Genomic DNA, 21,059 nt, shown 5'->3' with positions numbered 1-21,059 from the left:
ACTCAACCTATGATCAAATACAATCAAGGGAAGTTCTTTCATTCATAATTTTATGCATATATGAGCCTATGTGAGTGTCCTCAATCATCCATTCATTAAGATTTTAAGTTTGGACTTGAGAAGTTGATCAGTCAATTCATCTGACTATTTTGAAATCCATTGAGACCTAACTTTTGATGTGTTTGTCAAATGATGATGACCCCAAGATAAAAAAATGTTCTTTAGAACCATATGAACAACTTTCATGTTCATTAAAAATCAATTTGAAACTTGGAAGGTCATAATTAATTTCAAAACATTATAGGTCATTTTGACTGAAACCCTAATTTGGGTCAACTTACCAAGGACCTAACTCACTCATTTTTTATGATTTTGATGTGGGACCAAGTGCATTGGAAATTTTAAGATGTCTACTTAAAATGTTATGTTGGAAAAAATTTCATAATCCTAAAATAAATACATATGATAATACAAAACATTATAGGTGACTTTGGACCAAAGCCATTGAAATGTGAAAAAGTCCAACTTCAAGCGCCCATAACTTTCTCATCAAAAATCCAAATGATGCAAAATTTAAGTCCAAATTGATTTTCTTTAAAATATCTATAACTTTAATTTTTGAGGTTTTGTCATTTGAGGCTTGCATAATTGAAACAAAAGGGCTTGAAGTTGGTCCATTTTGGCAAAATTTCCATATACATGTTTTGTACATTGAACTTCATGGCCTGTTTTCAATATTTTCCCAACTCCAAATGAATTTTTGTTCAACATAACATTTGTTCCTTATGTCAAGACCTTTCCAACCATTACCCACATGCCTATGTTTCAATTTTCCAAATGGCATTTTCGAAGAGGTGAAGTTTTGTGATCATTTATGGAAACCATGTTAAATCTTTGTGAACAAGCTTATACATTGCAGTCTACACGTCCAAATCATCTCACACTCATCTCAGCTTGCATTTGCAATGGATTTTGGGCCTCACATGCGCCTGTACAGGCCCATGCATGGAGGACCCAATTCACATGCACACGAATTCTTCATGGCATTGCATCACCCTTGGCTATAAATAGAATGCTTCACTCACTTCAAACTTCAACCAAAAGGCGCCTGAAGCTCTGCACATTTGAATCCCCAACCCTCCATTAAAGGAATTCTGATTTTTCTCTCAATTTTTCAAGCTCAATTTTCAACTTCATTGGTTGATCTTTGACTTACAATTCCTTAGCCTTACTTCCTTGTTACTTCAAGATCAAGTTGCATTGAAGAATTGGATTGGATCAAGCACTGAAAAGCTGCACTTCAAAGGTTGTTGTCATAACTCTTTTCCTTCGAATCTCCCTTATTATAGTGCATTGCTTGGTTTGGTTGGTACCTCCGAAGTCCTCATGTGAGAGGAAATTGATTTGTGCTTTTAATTTAGTGAATTGAGCAAGTTCAGATTAAACACCTCATTTTTCCATCTCAGATTTCTTTCTCTATAGGGATCTTGAGTGGAAATTAAGGGTATAGGGGTGATGTACATCACCCCAGCTTTCTAATGATGTATAGATCGCGTGTTTTTGTTGAGGTTTGAAAACCTGCAACAGGTGGCCGAAACTGGCCTTCTCGCCGGAGAAGACGGTGATGTACACCACCGTCCCCACGCGTTTGGATCTCAGCCATTGGATGAGTGGTTCACGTTATAATCTGGTCCTTTGATCTATTTGACTTTATTAAATGCAATATGCTTCGCTGTTGACTCAAGTGTTCCACGCGCGCGTGTCTCCCAGCTTTGTGATCAGCCACGTCAATTAATGAAGTGGGATCCAAGCGCTGTGGATTTTTGCTATTTTCTGAATTTTCATTTTTTTTTCTTTTATTCCATTTTATTTTAAAAATTCATATCTTCTTTATTTGGAATCACAAAAATATGGTACCAATTGCAAAAATTTTCTCTTAAATTCTAGTTTCTAAAAATGATTTTTAATTATTTTTGTGATTCCATTTAATATTTTTTGTGAATTATTTCTTTTTTGGTTATTTTTAATTCATTTAAAATACTTTTCAATATTCAAAAATGCCAAAAATATTTTCTTAACATCTTTGGATAATGATGGATCTATGAAAAATATTCTCATCAATTTCTTAATTGATTTGAGATTTATTTGAGATTTTAGTCCAATTATGTTATTTTTCTTCATTTTTAATTGTTTAAAAAATAGTTTCTGTTTTCAAAAAATGGTGAATTTTTTTGTCAAATCTTGTTTGACCATGTTAGACTTATGATGATCCAATTGGACTTTTTCAAGTTGATTTGAATTGGATTTGAAGTTTGACCTTTATTTGTTTATTTTATTTCATGTATTATTTTAATTCCAAAAATTACCAAAAATATTTTTGTTATTTCTTGACTTCTAAGCTTCATCTCACTTCTGTTTATCATTGATTGATGTTGATTCCATTCATATTTGGTCAATGTGTGTTGGATATGTTGTTTGAATTTTAATTTTGTACATTCCATTTCCATCTTCTTCTTTTTCTTTTTGACCAATGAGTTAATGATTGGTGGTTAGCCTTGACATATGAGAGGCTTAACCTTCTTTGATCCAAATCAAATTCATCTTGATCAAAGATCAAGTGAATTGCTTTGCATTAAAGATAGGTTGCCTCTTGGTCAAGCAAAAAACCTAAATCCATACAAGGTCATTCTTCTTTTCTTTTGGCATGGCAAGTTGTAGGAGCTTGGCTTACTAGTCATGGTCTCTAACTTGTGTTTGTTGCCTATAGTTTTATTGATCGGCCTCAGATAGGTGTGACTACTACATTAGTCCACTTACGATTGCTTAACATAGCGCTAAATTGCCTTATGGCACACTAACACTAACTACTAATCACTAACTTTTAATTCAAGCATTTAATTCTTGCAATTTACTTTAATGCAATTTAATTTCTTGCTCATTAATTCATTTGTCTTTGCCCTTTGCTCACTTGAGCTCGTGTTTATGCTTATGCAATTTGCCTTTTGCTCACTTGAGCATATTATTGTGTATATACTCTTGCCTTGTGCTTGTTTTGTTTTTGTTTGTGTGAACCCAATGCAAATGGAGAAAGGACTTAGATCTAGGACCTTACTTATGCTAAATGGAGTTTTAAGAGCAACTAGGCCTCATGCCTTTAGAATGCTAAATATGTTGAAGAGCAACTAGGCCTCATGCCTTTAGAATGCTTAATCTTGAAAGATGAATTGAAAGGACTCCTAATTCTAAACTCACTCTTGTCCATTCTTTTTATTGCATTGTGGAACTTTTTGATTTGTGTGTTCTTGTGATAGGGATACCAAACTTGAGCTACTTAGAAGAACCATTGTCATGAGTATCCAAAATGAGAGAGACAAATCCAAATTGGAAGATTCCTAGGAGCTTGATTGAATATTTGCTTGATTGCTTGAGTTAATTGCTTATTGCTTGCTAAGTCCAAAGGAAAGGAGCAACTTGGATCATCTTTATGATCTCAAGAAGGGAACTCCAAGTGGTTTTATTTCTCTTCCCTCATCTTTGCATGTTTAGGATCTAGCCCTTCTCTTCCTCTCTCCACTCTAACCCAAGCCAAAAAAAAATTGTGCAAACATTAACATTGCTTTTCAAAATTAGAAACCTAGGTAATATGCCTTTGATTTTTCAAACTCTCTTCATAACACTTATTTTGAATTGAATTTTAAGTCAACTTTGACCTTATTTTATGAATATTTTTCATTTGTAAATACAACTCACTCAATTGTTTTTGTGGTTCCAATTGCCACTTTTGCCAAAGCTTTTCATAAACATTAGCTATTAGGTTTGAGTTATCATAGAGGTTGATGTAATACTCACCTGTATCCTTAGTGATTGGACTATAAGCCTTCCATAATTATTATAGGGTGGATCCCTCACTAGTATGTTGAAGCTCTCCTCACATGGTGGATTTGTGGTTTAGGTTGAGTTTTCTCCCTTTGATAACAAAAGACCTTAAGGCTTTTGACCAATCAATTCACCAATTTATTTTGAGATTTTTACCCTGAACTACGAGGTTTTGATCCTACCTTTTTAAGATGGTACGTAGGCAATGGGTTTATCCATTCAAACACAAAATTGTAAATAACTTGTATATTCTTTTCTCATCTCCTCAATCATGTTTGCACAAATATTTTCACAAATACCAACCTACCTTACAACATTTGTAAAAAGGGCTCCCTTAGAGTACTAAGGATGTTTTGGGTGCTTAAAACCTTCCCATTGCATAACCAACCCCCTTACCCAGATCTCTAACATTTTTATTAGTTTTTGATTTGATAAAACTTCTCGATTTTTGTTCGCTTTCTAACCTTTCCTTTGGATAAATAGAAGTGTGGTGGCGACTCGAATTGTATGATTTACTTTTGATTTAGTCAATAAATCTAAAGGTAACGAATACCCCACTACAATTCCATTTTACAATGATTTTATAACTAACAATTTTTATTAAATAAAATTTAAAATTATTTCTTTTAAAAAGAAAATAATATATAAATTATTTTTGCTTTTAAAATAAAATTAATGATTTTTTTGAAGTTAATTTTCATGTATAAAAGATCATGAAAAAAAAGATTTATGTTTTACTAAATCTTTTCTTTAATATAAATATATAATAATATGGTTTATAATTTACTTTGACTTATTTTTAGTATTCAATAAAATAAATTCTTATATTAAGTTTGTGTTATTTATACATGTAGATAGGGAGTAGTGTTTTTCCACCCTTTATATATATATATATATATATATATATATATATATATATATATATATATATATATATATATATATATATATATATATATATATATATATATATATATATATATATAATTAACAATAATACATTTGTTATGCTGGATAATGTTTCATGTTGTATTATGATAATGATGTCAGACTAGATGATAGAGTAGCTTCTTCTTCATGTATTTTTTATTATGCTTGATTAATGGTTGGGTTAATAATATCATACTTTTTTCATCCTCATGTCAATTAATTAATCCTCCCTCCGATCACTATTATAAAAAAAAAACTACTTTCATATAGATTCAGAAAAGTAGTTAAGCGTATTTTTTTTATTTCATGTGCAATCAAAGAAAATTTTACTATAATATACTTAGTTGTATTTGATGAATCAACTACTAATAAATATTTTTGAATTAAATTAAGGGTATGTAAGTAATATAAGCATTAATTAATTTTAAAATTAATGACTTTTACTTATAATAGTGACTAAGATTTAAGGTTATTTTTTTTTGTTGCTTACAATAGTGTGACCGGAGGGAGTACACTTTAATATTTTATTTTTGCAGGCCTAATAAAGTAATTTTAGAGTGAGCTACCCTCATAAAATAATTTATCACAATCTGTTTTTTCTATTTTTGCAGTAGGTCGAACCTTTCCTTTCATACACGGGTTAATGTTGAAATTTCTTGCTGCATATTTTTCTTTCTTTGATGTATTGCTTTTGTCAATAAATATTTGTCAAATTAAAATTATAATTTAGAACTGTTATACAATTTGCAAATTTATTGTTAGTTAATAAAGAAGATGTAGGGTTTGTCTTAATTTATTTGAAATAAATTAAATTTTTTTTTTTTATTTCACAATTTAGTAAGTCAAAAAATAAGAAGCGGAACTTTGGTATAATTATTTTAATTGAAATTAAAGTTAATTCAATTATATTTAAGAAAAATTATATAACTTTTTTAATTTTGGATGAATGAACTAGGAAGAGAGTGCACATTCTAATATTGTATTATCTCTAATATTGTATTATAAAAGAAAATTAAAGTGAATGATTCATTTAATGAAACATTGAATATTTTTTATTTTGAATTTTAAGGTTCATTTTCATAACTACAGTTTCAATAGATTTTATTATGCATTAAAGATAAATAAATATGAGTTTGACAAAACAAAGAAAAATAAATAATGACAATTCACTATGAGTCAAATATTATAAATTGAAACTTTAAAGTGAATTTTAAAATTCCTTGTTTGCTAAAAGATATATATGGAATACATATTCATATAGACCGATCTAATAAGAAATAAAACAAATATTTATGCTTAATATATGAATAAAATTGTCTAAAAAAATGCAATTGATGTATTATAGAACAAGTGATTATAACTAATGCGTAATATATAAAATATTTATTGTATTATATATTGTAAAGATTAAATTATTCTAAGAAATTTTCAGATGATTCAATATCTACTCAATTATCTTTATCTATGCGTACCATACAAATAATTTTAGACGGGAAACAAATTTATACAAATAACTGGTATTGTTATAAACGGAAACAACTTTGTAATTGATTCAAATAATTTTATAAATATATTATTGATTCAAATATTTTTATATGCAAAAATAATTTTACTATTGATTTAAATATTTTTATAAATAATATCAAAATAAAAATAATATATATACACGGAAAAAAAAATACATTTTTGAATAAAATATTTTATATGCGGGAAAAAAGACTATTGTTATAAACAGGATCAACTTTACTAATGATTCAAATATTGAATAATAGAAATTTATCGTTTATTTTTTTAAAATATGTGAAAATAATTTAGGGAGTCTATTAAAAATGATTGAGTTGATATTTTAAAATGGTATTCTCTTTTATAAAATGATTCTCTTATTTGTAAAAAAATAAAAATAAAAACGGATTTATCTAATAAAAGTTTCACAAAAAAATATTTTTAATCATACTATTCATAACATTGTTGTTTATATTTAGTCTTTTACATGTATTACTATTTCAATTAAAATTTATAATAATTCTTTAAAATAATTTCAACTTCCTATTTTTATTACAGTCTACAAACAAATGCGCGTCGAATACTATATCCCTCCATAAAATGTACCCCGTGTCTATGCGCAAGTTTGTTAAACGGAAACAATTTATTATTGATTGAAATAATTTTATAAATATTTAAAAAAATTATATTTATATACCAGAAAAAATTTCATTGTTGATTCAAATATTTTTATATATGTGAACAACTTTACTATTAATTCAAATATTTTTATAAATAATATCAAAACAAAAATAATATTTATATATGAAAAATTTATTGAATAATAGAAATTTATCGACCAAATAATATTTATATACCAGAAAATAATAATGTTATAAACGGGTACAACTTTACTACTAATCCAAATATTAAATAATAGAAATATATCGACCATATTTTTCAAATATGTGAAAAATATTAATGGAACTTATTAAAAAAAGATTGAGCGTATATTTTAAAATTTATTTTCTCTCTTATAAAATCATTGACTTATTTGTAAAAAAAAGTAAAACGATTGATTTATCTAATATAAGTTTCAATAGTTTTTTTATCATATTATTCATAATATTACTGTTTACATTTCATATTCTATATTTATTACTATTTCAACTTAAATTTACTATTATTTTTAAAATTATTCTTTTTTAAAATTTCAATTTTTATAACAGTTTGTAAACAAATACGCATTTCAAACCATATCCTACCCAAACACGTACCCCGTGGGTAGACACGGGTTTCTTATTAGTTTTTAACTTAAAACCAATTCAAATCACGCCTAAGAAGATACCTAGTATACGAATAGACTAAAAGCAATCAAAAGTACTTGTTCTGATAATATGTTTGAGCCACCTTAAAACATCTTCAATAGGGAGAATTAATTTTGATTGCTCGGGTTATTTGTGTAGAATCAAATTGTCATATTGCATTTAGATAACACACTACAAAAAAAACTGAATGTTGCAACGTGATTTTCACGACACAAAGGTGAAAATCACGTCTCAAAGCAACATTAGTGTCGTAACTTTTCATGAGGCAGTAGCAGTTGTGACAACTTTTTTGTCACGTGGAAATCACGTCACAAAGTTGCGTCGTGAAATTTACGTCACAACATTTGCCACGTGATTTTCACGTCACAAAATCCTGCTGCATTTCTACTCCTCCACTGCTGCACGTCAGGTTTGCAGGTCATGATTGCATTTTTGCCATGTGAATTTAACGTCACTAATATTCAATTTGCGACGTGTTTTTCACGACACTGATTTGAATTTTTTTTGTATGGTTAGCGACGTGTTACCCGTGACACAAATTATTTATTAATTTATTAATTACAAAATTTAATAATAATTATTTATAAATTTATTTATTAAGAAATTAATAATAATAAAATATAAATTTATTTATAATAAAAAATATTAATTTCAGTTAATAATAAAAAATACTAATTTTTATAAATAAAATATTAATTTCAATTTAAAATGATTAAATTGAAAATACTTACAAATATTTTACAAAAATTAATATTTAAAACTAAAATAACAATAAAAAAATCAATCAACATCATCATCCATATTTTCGTCCACATCACCACCTATTAAATTATTTGTTTGGTTCCTTTGTTATGAGAGCAATTGTTGCATTATATACTCCATCTCAATTTGTCTCTTCTTCATTTCCTCCATTTGGGCATTTAACGTCGTCTCATATTCTGCTGCCTCGTGTCTCGCCTCAGTTAGCGTCAATTGTCGCACTGTTTCCATCATTTGAGGTGTCAATTGTTGAATTGTAATTTCTTCTGTCGAAGAAGGTTGCTTGACAGAAGCAAAGAAGTGTTGAATCACCTGGGTGTCCAAATATCGAAGAGTATCTCGATAGTGATGTTAGACTTGCCTTTATTTGTTTTATTTAGCTGAGTTAATTAGGTTAGTTTTGGGTCTTGCTTGAGAAACAAGCAAGCCCAAAATCTATAAATAGGGAGTAACCCTTATTATTATAAACAACTTAAATTTTGCCGTTGCAAAAGGAATAAAGAATCACAGTTTGTGAGCAGAGAGAAACTCTGCAAAATTAATTCATCTTCTTCCCTCTCTCGATAAACCCTAACCCTTTTCTTTCCCCAATTCAATTTTTCTTCTTTTTGTTTTTATCATCATTGTTTAGCAATACAATCTTGCAATCAAAGTTGGTTGATACACTCGAGTGAAGACTGAAGAACAAGACAAAATTCATCGGTGCAATTGAATCTTATTCATCACGATTAACTCGAATTACTGAAAGTTTTGGGTTTAATTTCAACATCTAGTATCTAGAGCACTGGCTGAGCAATTTGTGGGAAGCAAAACACGATAGTGATGAATAATCCAAACGAGTATTTCCTGACGAGTCTCCAAATTCTGAAGAATCAGAATTATGAAAATGATGCAAGTAGATAAATGTTATCTTTTTCTATAAAGATCTTTGGGATCTTGTGAATGAGGGAGTGACACCGCTTGCATCATACGCGATAGATGAAGAAAAGACTGCACACAAAGAATTAAAGAAGAAAGATTATAAAGCTCTCTTTATAATCCATCAATGTGTTGATTATGATAATTTTGAAAAGGTTAATGATGTTGAATCAGTGAAAAAAGCACGAGAAATTCTTGAAACATCATTTGGATGCGGAGAGAAGGTGAAAGATATGAGGTTACAAACTCACAAAAGAATGTATGAATTACTTCAGATGGAAGACAATGAAAGCATAACTGATTTTTTCACTAGGATTACAAAACTGGTGAATCAAATCAAGGTGTGTGGAGAAGTGTTTACATCAAGATCAGTTGTTTCAAAGATTTTGAGGTCATTGGCTCCAAAGTTCTACCATGTGGTAGTAGCCATAGAAGATTCAAAATATTTGTCAGTATTGACAAAGGAAGAGATTCAAGGGACGCTTGAATATAATGAATAAAGAATGGCTGAAAGAGCTGCAAACAAGTTGAAGAGTGATGTGGCTTTGCAAGCGCAATCACAAAGAGAAAAGATAGGCAAAGGGAAATGGCTCGACAATAAAGGTAAAGGAGGCTACAAAAATTCGAAGGGTCGAAATCAGTAAGAAGGAGGCTGGTCGAATCAGAGAAGACCCTCATACCAAAGTAACCAAAGAGGCGGTGTTGTAGGTAGACGAAGAGGGGGTGATCAAAAACTTGACAAAAGTCACATTCAGTATTTCAATTGTCAGAAGTATGGCCACTACTTAAGTTATTGTCCTGAAAAACAAAAGAATTAGGAAATTGATGCAAAGTTTGCAAAGCATGAAGAAGAAGAGATGTTGTCGATGGTCACAACAAGAGATGAAGAAAAGTTCTAGGACCAATGGTACTTAGACCAGGATGCTCATCACACATGACTGATAGGAAATATTGGTTTGTTAACATGAAACCCCCAATGAAGAACATGGTAAAAATTTCAAATGACAATACTCTAGCAGCTGAAGGTATGAGTGATGTTCTGATTATGAAGAAAGATGGCAAAAGGTCAGTAATTTCCAATGTACTATACATACTAGGCATGAAAAGTAATTTTCTCAGCATATGGTTATTGGTAGAAAAGAACTACAAAGTATCGATTGAAGACAAGATGATGAGAGTTCTCGACTCAGGTGGAAGGTTAATCTTGAAGGCACACATGTCTCATATTAGAACCTTCGAGATTGAACTTAATGTGATGGAGCACAAGAGCCTTGTAACTGAAGCTAGCAGGGATGAATGGATATGGAACTATAGACTTGGCCATCTCAATTTCACATACATTAGAGATTCGAAGAGAAGGAATATGGTTTCAGGGCTACGAAAAATTGACATTCCAAATGAAGTGTGTAAAGAACGTGTGCAGACAAAGCAACGTAAGAACAACTTCAAAAAGGATGCAAGAACCAAGTCGTAGACAATTCTTGAAATCATATACTATGATGTGTGTGGTCCTATCCAGGTGGATTCGATTGGAGGTAACAAACACTTTTTCACATTCATATATGATTTCAGTCGAAAATTGTGGACTTACCTGATCAAGAAGAAAAGTGAAGTGATCGAGGTATTTGCCAAGTTTAAATTTATGGTTGAAAGAGAAAGTGGTCAAAAGCTCAAGATTTTGAGGACTGATGGTGGTGGAGAATATGTGCCAAAAGACTTCGACGCATTATGTGAGAAAGAAGGGATTGTGCATGAGGTGGTGCCACCCTACACTCCACAGCAGAATGAAATTGTAGAAAGGAAGAATATAACCATCATGAATATGGTGAGAAGTATGTTAAAAGGCAAGCATATATCCAAAGAATTATGGAGAGAAGTTGTGTCGACAACTACATATGTTTTGAACAGATATCGACGAAGAAGCTAGAAGGAATTACGCCAGAAGAATGTTGGCCTGGTGTCAAGTCTAGCTTAAGTCATCTGAAGGTATTTGGATCTATAACACGTAGACATGTGCTAGATCAGTTGAGAAGAAAACTTGATGACAAATCGAGTTAGATGATCCTAATAGGATATCATTCGACTGAAGCTTAGAAGTTGTTTGACCCAGTGAACAAGCAAGTAGTGATCAACAGGGACGTGATCATAGATGATCTTAAGGAATGGGATTGGACTGAAAATGTAAAGAAGGATTTAGTGAGAATCTTATATGAAGAACCAGCAATTGAAGTCGAAACAGAAGTTCGAAAAGAAAAAGTCAAAGGTCAAGCAAGCACAAGTAAACCTCAAAGGATAAGACACATGCCTGCAAGATTGCAAGAATGTATGATTACATCAGATGATATGGTCGATGATGAAGATGAGCTGGTACATTATGCTTTCTATTCAGATGTCGAACCAGTCAATGCAGCTGAGACATTGAAGGATTCGAAGTGGGTGAAAGAAATGGATAAGGAACTGAAGTCTATTGAAGACAACGACACCTGGTCACTTGTCAAATTGCCTCAAGACAAAAAGGCAATCGATATGAAGTGGGTATACAAGGTGAAATTGAATCCCAAAGGTGAAGTAACTCGATAGAAGACAAGACTTGTGGCAAAATGATTTCTTCAGAAGGAAGGAATCTACTTCGATGAAGTTTTTACACCTGTTGCTAGGATTGAGACAATCAGATTGGTTGTTGGTCTAGAAAACATAAACAACTAGAACACATGTCAGATGAATGTGAAATATGCATTCGTAAATGGATCCTTAGATGAAGAAGTGTTTGTTGCATAACCAGTTGGATTTGTGAACACATGGAAAAGAAACCAAGGTATACAGGTTGCATAAAGCCATGTATGGACTTAAGCAAGCTCCAAGAGCTTGGAATAAGAAGATAGATTGTTTCCTAAGGGAAAATAAATTTATGAAGTGCACAATTGAGCATGGAGTATATGTAAGAAGAAACAATATTGAATTGCTTATATTATGTCTCTATGTCGATGACCTGTTAATAACAGGAAGTTGCAAGAAGGAGATAGAAGATTTTAAACATGACCTTAGTGAGGAGTTTGAAATGTCAGACTTGGGAAACCTCTCATATTTCATTGGCATCGAATTTTACAAGAGTAGTAGAGGCTTGATGATTCCCAAAAGAATATATGCAGGTGACATACTCAAGAGATTTGAGATGCAAGATTGCAATCCAACTTCGACTCCAGTTGAGCCCAGATTGCATTTGTCGAAAGATACATATAAAGATGATATCGATCCAACGCAGTGCAAAAGACTCATTAGATCACTTTGATACCTTTGTCGCACAAGGTCTGATCTATCATACGGTGTAATTATGGTGTGCAGATCCATGCAGAAGCCAAAGGTATCACACCTAGCAGCAATGAAGAGGATATTAAGGTATCTCAAAGGAACTCTCGGCTTGTAGTGATGCTGAGGATAGAAAATCCATAGCTGGCTACATGTTTATACTAGGTGGTGCATCAGTTGCTTGGAGTTCAAGAATGGAACCAGTAGTGGCATTGTTGTCGTGTGAAACATAGTACATCTCAGCTTCTCTTTGTGTGCGTCAAGTAACTTGGATGGTGAATTTGGTCGAAGAGATTACATGGAAGAATCATGGAGTGATTACCATGAAGATCGACAACATGTCTACTATCAATCTAGCTAAGAATCCAATAGCGCATAGACGAAGCAAGCACATCGAAATGAGGTTTCATGATCTCCGAGAGCAGGAAGCAAAAGCTAAGTTGAACTTGGAACACTGTAGAATTGAGAATCATATTGCAAACATCATGACGAATGGAGTGCATGCCGAAGTGTTTAAGAAGTTAAGGTATATGATCAATGTAGATAGCTTATACACAATGAAATAGGTAGTGTGTTAAATTATAATTTCTTGTGTCAAAGCAGGTTGCTCGACAGAAGCAAGAAAGTGTCGAATCACCTAAGTGTCAAAATGTCGAAGAGTATCTCAATAGTGATGTTAGACTTAGCTTTATTTATTTATTTAGTTGAGTTAGTTAGGTTAGTTTTGGGACTTGCTTGAGAAGAAAGCAAACCCAAAATCTATAAATAGGGAGTAACCCATATTATTGTAAGCAACTTGAATTTTTCACTTGCAAAAGAAATAAAGAGTCACAGTTTGTGAACAGAGAGAAACTCCGCATAATCAATTCATCTTCTTCCCTCTCTCGATAAACCCTAACATTTTTCTTTCCCCAATTCAATTTTATTTTCTTGTTTTCATCATCATTGTGCAGCGATACAATCTTGCAACCAAGGTTGGTTGATTCACTCGAGTGAAGAGTGAAGAACAAGAGAGAATTTGATCGGTGTGATTGAATCTTGTTCATCAAGATTGACACGGAATTACTCAATGTTTTGGGTTTAATTTCAACATCAATTATTGTGGATGTGACGATCATTTCCCACCCGCAACTCTTTCAAATAATATTTTCTATTCTCTGGTTTGTAGTTCCCGGCCAAAGATCCAACATCAAATAAATACTTGTTAGGTCCTTTCCCGCCAATTACTAAATTCCAAATAAAGAACCACATGATCATCAATCGAGTCTTAACCTATCAGAGTATACTGAGGATTTTGAACTAAAAATTATGCGAGTAATATGTCATAATCCTTCTGCACATAGAAGATTTTTTTTTAAAATTAAATATAGTTTAAACAATATATAAGAATTAAATTAAATAAAATAATGAAATATTGCCACGTGATTTTCACACCACAAACATTAACTTAGTTGCCACATAAAAATCACGCCACCATTTGATATTTAAAAAAATTAAACAATTTAGTCATATACATAAATTAATTTAAAACAATTTACCAAAGCTAATTTGGTACGTTCGTCAACAATTTCCCTTGATCTTTTGGTACGAGTCTTTGCAAGCAGCTCATTCATTCGAGGGTGTTTCCCTAAATTCTTAGACTAATTAATAAAATTAACTTTAATTAAAAATATATAGTAAATCAAAATAGAACTTAAAGAAGTAGTTATAATTACCATGCGGCGGACATGTTCGACGATACTAATGCTTCCAACTGCACTGAGGTGACCATCCTTTTTAGATACTCTCATTTTCTTTGCATTTTCAGACATTGCCTTAAAATCAGGTGTATCCCAATAGACAAGAATTTAATCAAAAACTTCATTGCCTATCTGTCGCATCCGCGAAAAAACAACCGGCGGGCTGAAACAAAAACAACACAGAGCCGCCACTGTGCGTTATTTATCCCAAGATAGGGAAAGGAAACGCTCAGAGAAACCTGGAAAAAGCATGGTCTCGCGACCAAAGAGAAAGGGTAAGGGAGTCGGTTACGCAAGGGGAAGGTATTAGCACCCCTCACGTCCGTCGTACTCGACGGGATCCACGCTCTAAGAAAAGAAAAGGTTGCTAAACAAACATCACACACACACTCACCGAAGACAACACAGGTGGGGTTAAGAGGAAGGGAGCTCGATAGGACGTCGCATCCTATGCCTACGTATCTCGTCTGGAACGAGAATCAGAGCTGCCGTAGTTCGGCTCACGCACGCCAAACAAGCAAACACAAACACCGGCAAACATGAAGCCTGAATGCCAATCACTGGACTTACATCGGCATCCGAACCAAACACACAATCAGGCAAACATGGAGCCCGAAAGCCAATCACTGGACTTACATCGGCATCCGAACCAAGCACACGCATACTGGAACCCGAATGCCACTCGATGGACTTACATCAGCTCCCAAGCACACAACAACCAAACAAGTTAATAGGGAGTCGGGAACTCGAGCCTATAACTGTCAAGCACACACACAAAAAGAAAAAAAAGTGCCCGGAGAGACCTCGCACGGTCTCCTGCCTACATACCTCGTCTGGAACGAGGATCAGGGCGATGTAGTTCCCCTGAAAGGGAAAGAAATTCTAGCCAGAAACCAAGGGGAGACACACTACCAGGGAGCTGTACTCGAGCCTAGTGTTATCATGCATCATTGCCCTATGTTGTGGTTTCTATCTACTTGCACAACAGCAAGCTAATCCTATCCAGGAAGAAAGCAAGCATGCAAGCATCAATCAAAATAAAACAAACATTTCAAACAAATATTCACAAAGCACACACTATATCCAGTCAGAAGTGGGCTCAAACAATGGGTTTGACTGCCGAAGCAAGTCATCTGTACAAGGTAGTGTTCGCTCTTAACCTTGCCATTGAGGGGCTAAGGTGAAGCAGATGAAAGGTGAGTGAAGATTAGACTTCACAGCTCTTATCCCTGACCAGGGAGAGCTTCAGACAAAGGAGCGTAGGTCCAGAATGGAGGGACCCTTCTACGCTCAAGACTCTGACACAACTGTACAAAGTACAAGATCTTGGGTTTGTGTCCCAATGCCTCAACACAGTGGTGTGAGCAGAGGGACGACTCAACAGAATAGCGGGGGATAGATTGCATATCCCCTGGGTTCCGCCAATTGCCTCATAGAGGTCTTTACCTGCTTGGCACAAAAGTAAACAATCACAATCATCGCCTCTTAAGGAGGACTTCAGACAGTTGCCTGGCCAGGTAACAGGCCAGGTCTTCCAGACTACATGAAGACAAGAGAGTCTACCTCAACTGGTTTAAAAACCAAGCAACAGCAAGCAAGTTCTTAAAGAACTGTAAGCGACTAAATGTACCTGAAATCAATCAAGTATCATCAGTACTCAGACAAACCAACAATAAACAGCAAAAGTCAACCTATACAGACAACACAAGTTAATGCACATAAGTGCAATCCATGAGCTCAAACTCAAGCTTCCAACCCTACAAAACAAAATCATGTTAGTGGACAACATCAAACAAAACTCAATTTAATCAACTTTCACTTTTTCCCTTAAGCCTTTTGCATTTCAACCTGAAAATCCAAACCAAATGTGAGAAACTAGACCACTAGGCCAAGCCTAGGGTCCAAAGGGGATAAAAAAATCCTAAACAGTAAGTGCAAACCAACCAAAATCACATTCAAACAAATTAAAAGCAAATGCAATTGGTCCCATGCTCATACCATTCACCATTATCATTTTATGCACAATTTAACATCAATCAGGCAATTTGCAATTCCAAAAGACCAAACAGAACTATCTCAATCAAAAGCATACCTAAACAACTCAATTAATTCCACAACAATTCACACCTAAACAGGACTCATTCAATGTATAGCATGTCAATTTTCAGCTCAATTGGACAAAAGAAAGTAGGTCAATGAAAATCAAGAAGTCCAGACACATTTATACAAGCCAATTCAAGGCATTCAAACAAGCATCATCTTCAATAAATCATAAAACAGTGACAACAATTAAGAAATGAATGGGATCAAAACCATGATGTCTTATAATGTGTCTACAATGCTCACACCAAATTTCATCTTCATCCAATACCATATGAGAATTTCAGAAGCAAAATGCCAACATGTGTCACACAAGATCACCAAATGAGCATACAGAGAAGAAAATTATCAATCAATTAGAAAATGACATCCCAATTTCCAGCAAAATTCTCATGTAATCTTGACATATCAATGATCATCCACACAAAATTTCATCTTAAATCAACATCCCTAAGCATTTTAAATAAAATCAGAAAGTTGACCTAGCTTGGTGTGACACAAATTGTCACACCTCTATTCAAAAAATCATATCTCCAACACCAAGTATCCAAAAATCACAAACTCTACATGAAAATCACCATTAAAATGTCCAGAATAAGCACAAACATTTTCATTCATTTCTTTGGAAGTATGAGCATTTCATGAAGGATTTGGCAAAACATACATAAATGTGACACATTCCACAAACCCTAGGCCACTTATTTTTCTACACATGCAAAAAATCCACAAAAATCACCATAAAATTCTACACATCATCATGAGAATAATGCAAAAAATTTCACAAAATTTGGATGAGTTTTAAGTGAGATATGAATTTTCTAAGTCATGGCATCAAAATGAAATCAAAAAGAAAAAGAAAAAGAAATAATAATATAATTAAATCTGGCAATGGCAATTTTGTAAATCTAATGCGCCTGGCCAAAACGACGTAGCTTCAGTTAGAAGCCATGGCGCGCGCTGATTGGATGCTACTGGCGGTAAACACATTTCAAAAGAGGCAAGGCATCAAGCGCGATCAAATAGCCAATTTTTCCAGAAAACTTCAAGAACATCATCGTTCTTCATCATGAACTCCAGATTTCGAAGAACATCAAACATCAACCAAACACGACAATCCTTATACCGTTGTGACCGTCTTAACATGTAGATTAAGGATATGTGATCAATTCAACCTAATTCCTAACATACACTCGGGATCGATCGATTAAAGCTATGAACACAAACATTCAAGTCGTGATATCTCACTCCATACTCAATCAATTCACAAACCAAACATATCATGTCAATCTACATTGAATGCACTACAATACGCATATGATAATTAACACAATAGTGAGATTCGAAAATTGACCTTGTGTTAATGGCAGATGTTGTTCTTGATGTTTCTGGATGTAAAAGCCTCAAACAGATGCGTGCCAAGGTATAAGAAGATGAATGCAATGCCTGGCTAAGCTCAATGTTGCTCCAAGTGCGAGAAATCTCCAAACGCCATTGTTGAGCTCATCATGAACAGTCACGATTTTGAAGCTTTCTTGCATGGATTCACCAAAACAATTGGAGTTTATGCTTGTAGAAGATCAACCAAAGAAAAATCGTGCTAAATGATGAAGAATTGATGAAGTTTTGATGAATTTTGTTTGATGAAGTTCTTGATGAGTTTGGGAGAAAATGGAGAAAATGGAGGGAAAGTTGGTTAGATTCTTGTGAATTGTGATTATGATTACCAATTCAGTTACAATTAGTAACTTATACTCCACCTTAATCACTCTCTTAATCACCAATTAGCAAAAACTCATGTGATTAGCATAATGTGAAATTTAAGTGAGAGTTCCAAAATGCCCTTGCCAAATATTGAACCATGACAGCTCAAACAACTTCTAAATGTCATTTGGAGAGTGTTGCAAAAATCCTCATTTCAAAATTCCATGTATTTCTCCAATTGGACCATTTTGCCCTTGGATTTTAATTGTTGCACTTGAAAATTGACCTTTTGCATTGACCATTTTTGATGAATTTTGATTATGCACCATGAAAGTACATGTGAAAGGGAGTTTGCTCATAAAAAGACCATCCATTTTGGACATTCCATGTGAAAGTTATGCCACTTTGATTATAGGCATTTTTGGAAAATGAATGGACCATAACGTGTCAACCATACATGGGAATTTCAAGTTCTTGGACTTTTTGGAAAGGTGAGAACAAGATCTACAACTTTCATGTTGAACAAATTTTCATTTGAAGCTTTTTTGGACATGTAATTTTGTGGTGAAAAACTTTCCATTTTTGGAAACTTCCATTACAAGTCACTTTCTATTTTTGGCAATTTTTTGTCTGACTTTATTTTCTTCATTCTTGAGATTTGAAATGTCAAATGACACTTATTTCAACATGAATGAAGTGTATCCAACTCTCTCCCACCTCCAAATCCATAAAATCAAGCACAGTCGACCACATTTGACTTTTCAATTGATAGATGAATTTGGCAATGCACTGATTCAAATTGAGGCCCAATCTTCTGATGAAATGGCTCAAGGGTGAAACCCTAGCCTCAATAAGCACAATATAATCATGAAATGATCCCCATATCCATCATAGACCCCATCTCCTTGCTATGCCCTGATTGGCCCAATGCAACTGATTAGGGTTGACCAGTGGTCAAAACCCTAATCCCAAGGTATCTGATCAATCTTCTTGAATCTTCTGGATAATACAAGACCATGATGATGATGATGTATCACTTCAAACAAGACCAAGATCAATCTCCTTGAGAACCACAAAACCCTAATTTGGACCTCCATCCTCAGATGATTAATGATCAGTCCAATGAAACCTTAGCTTGCACATAACCTCTTCATCTTCGGATCAAGACTTGTGAGGATGACTTGTACAATGTAACCACATGATATGCAATATGCAATGACTAATGACCTAAAAATGCAATGCAATATGTTAAGCTAGTCCCAAGAGAGGAGGGCAAATTTTGAGGTGTTACAGCTGCCCCTATTCAATCCACTGTGAACCTGTTGATATGAATAGCCTCGGCTTTCAGATGATCAGGATGAAGAGTGATTGAATACCAAGAACAGACGAACAATTTGCACTCTGATGGGCAATAATTAACAATGCCAACCAGAATCGGCAAAGAAACAATCTCGAAAGAAAAATCCGTCTAGAACGGAGAAAGTCGGTTTGATCACCGAAACAACAACGTCGACCTGGATACCAAAATAAATGGTAACGCAGGGATAACCACGGCCTGAACACCTCATATCCGCTGGGGATTATCATTCCTTTTTTTTATGCTTTTCTTGAACCCCGAAATTTCTGATGATCGCTCTTTTTTTCATTTTCTTGAACCCCGAAATCTTCTTTTTCGCGAATGATCCCCGATCACTGCATTTGAACCCCGTTCTCCTGTTTGCCAAAATAATGAACCCCATTCTCCAGTTTGAACCCCAGTCGCCTGACGATTACTCGCGATTGCCATTGTGAACCCCATTCTCCAGAAAACACCTCGTGTCTCCTTTTCTCCATTTGAACCCCGCTCTCCAGAAAATGCCTCAACACTTCCCTTTCTCCGTTTGAACCCCGATCTCCAGTTTCTTGTGATAATTCCGCTGGCAACGTCGGAAATAACACCAAACACCACTCTGAGGGCGACATATCAGAGGGTATACCTTCACAAAAGGAAGGTAACATGTGCATCTCTTCTTCAGAAGACACCCCTAACGACTTCCACTGGCATCCGCCAAAGTCTAAGGTGACACATGAACAGAAGATAATCCTGAGGACCCCATCCCGGACATAATCTTCAACTCCAATCTCCATTTGAACCCCGCTCTCCAGAAAATGTCTCCACATTTCCTTTTCTCCATTTGAACCCCGAAATCCAGAAAATGTCTCCACATTTCCTTTTCTCCATTTGAACCCCGAAATCGCGCTGGTCGCGTAACGTCCTCTGATTTTATTTCCATCTCTGTTCGACGGAAAAATTTCCTCCAATATCGCACTACTGGGGATCATTGCTGATCTGACGTCGTAATGCTAAACTCCACAGAGCAACATCTTCACCAACCAGTGAACCCAAATCCCAAGGGGTAACCACGGCTTGAGTAACTGATACTTGCAATGCTGATGATTTTCCAACTAGTGAAATCACTCCTCAAACGGTAACCACGGCTCGAGTAGCATCTTCACCTCCGGCAAAACCACCTCTCAAACGGTAACCACAGCTTGAGACTAGCCTATGCTTGCAATGATGCATGATTGATTTTTCTGCGTAATGCTCCATAATTATGGAAATGCTACGCGATTTATTTTTCTTCTTTTTTTTTCTATGCAATATGCTATGCTTACTCTACATGATGAATGCATAAAAGGCATCCCCCTCAAGGGATTCTGCTGAGGAGCACGAGACACTCTGCTGAGGAACTCGTCAATACTCCGCTCTCCACCCTGCTGGGGAATAACACTGCTGTTGGGAAAAGGTAACCCTTGCTGGGGAAGAACTTCCTTTGCACCCAATCCGCTCGGGAAACTGCTGGGGATAAGAACCACCAACACTCTGTGGGGATACAACAACCTTCAACTTGCTGGGGATATCAATCCCGACTCTGCTTGG

This window comes from Lathyrus oleraceus, chromosome 4, assembly GCF_024323335.1.
Source record: "Lathyrus oleraceus cultivar Zhongwan6 chromosome 4, CAAS_Psat_ZW6_1.0, whole genome shotgun sequence".
Lineage (NCBI taxonomy): Eukaryota > Viridiplantae > Streptophyta > Magnoliopsida > Fabales > Fabaceae > Lathyrus > Lathyrus oleraceus.
The sequence above is the reverse complement of the archived record's forward strand: the minus strand, read 5'-3'. Positions refer to the sequence as shown.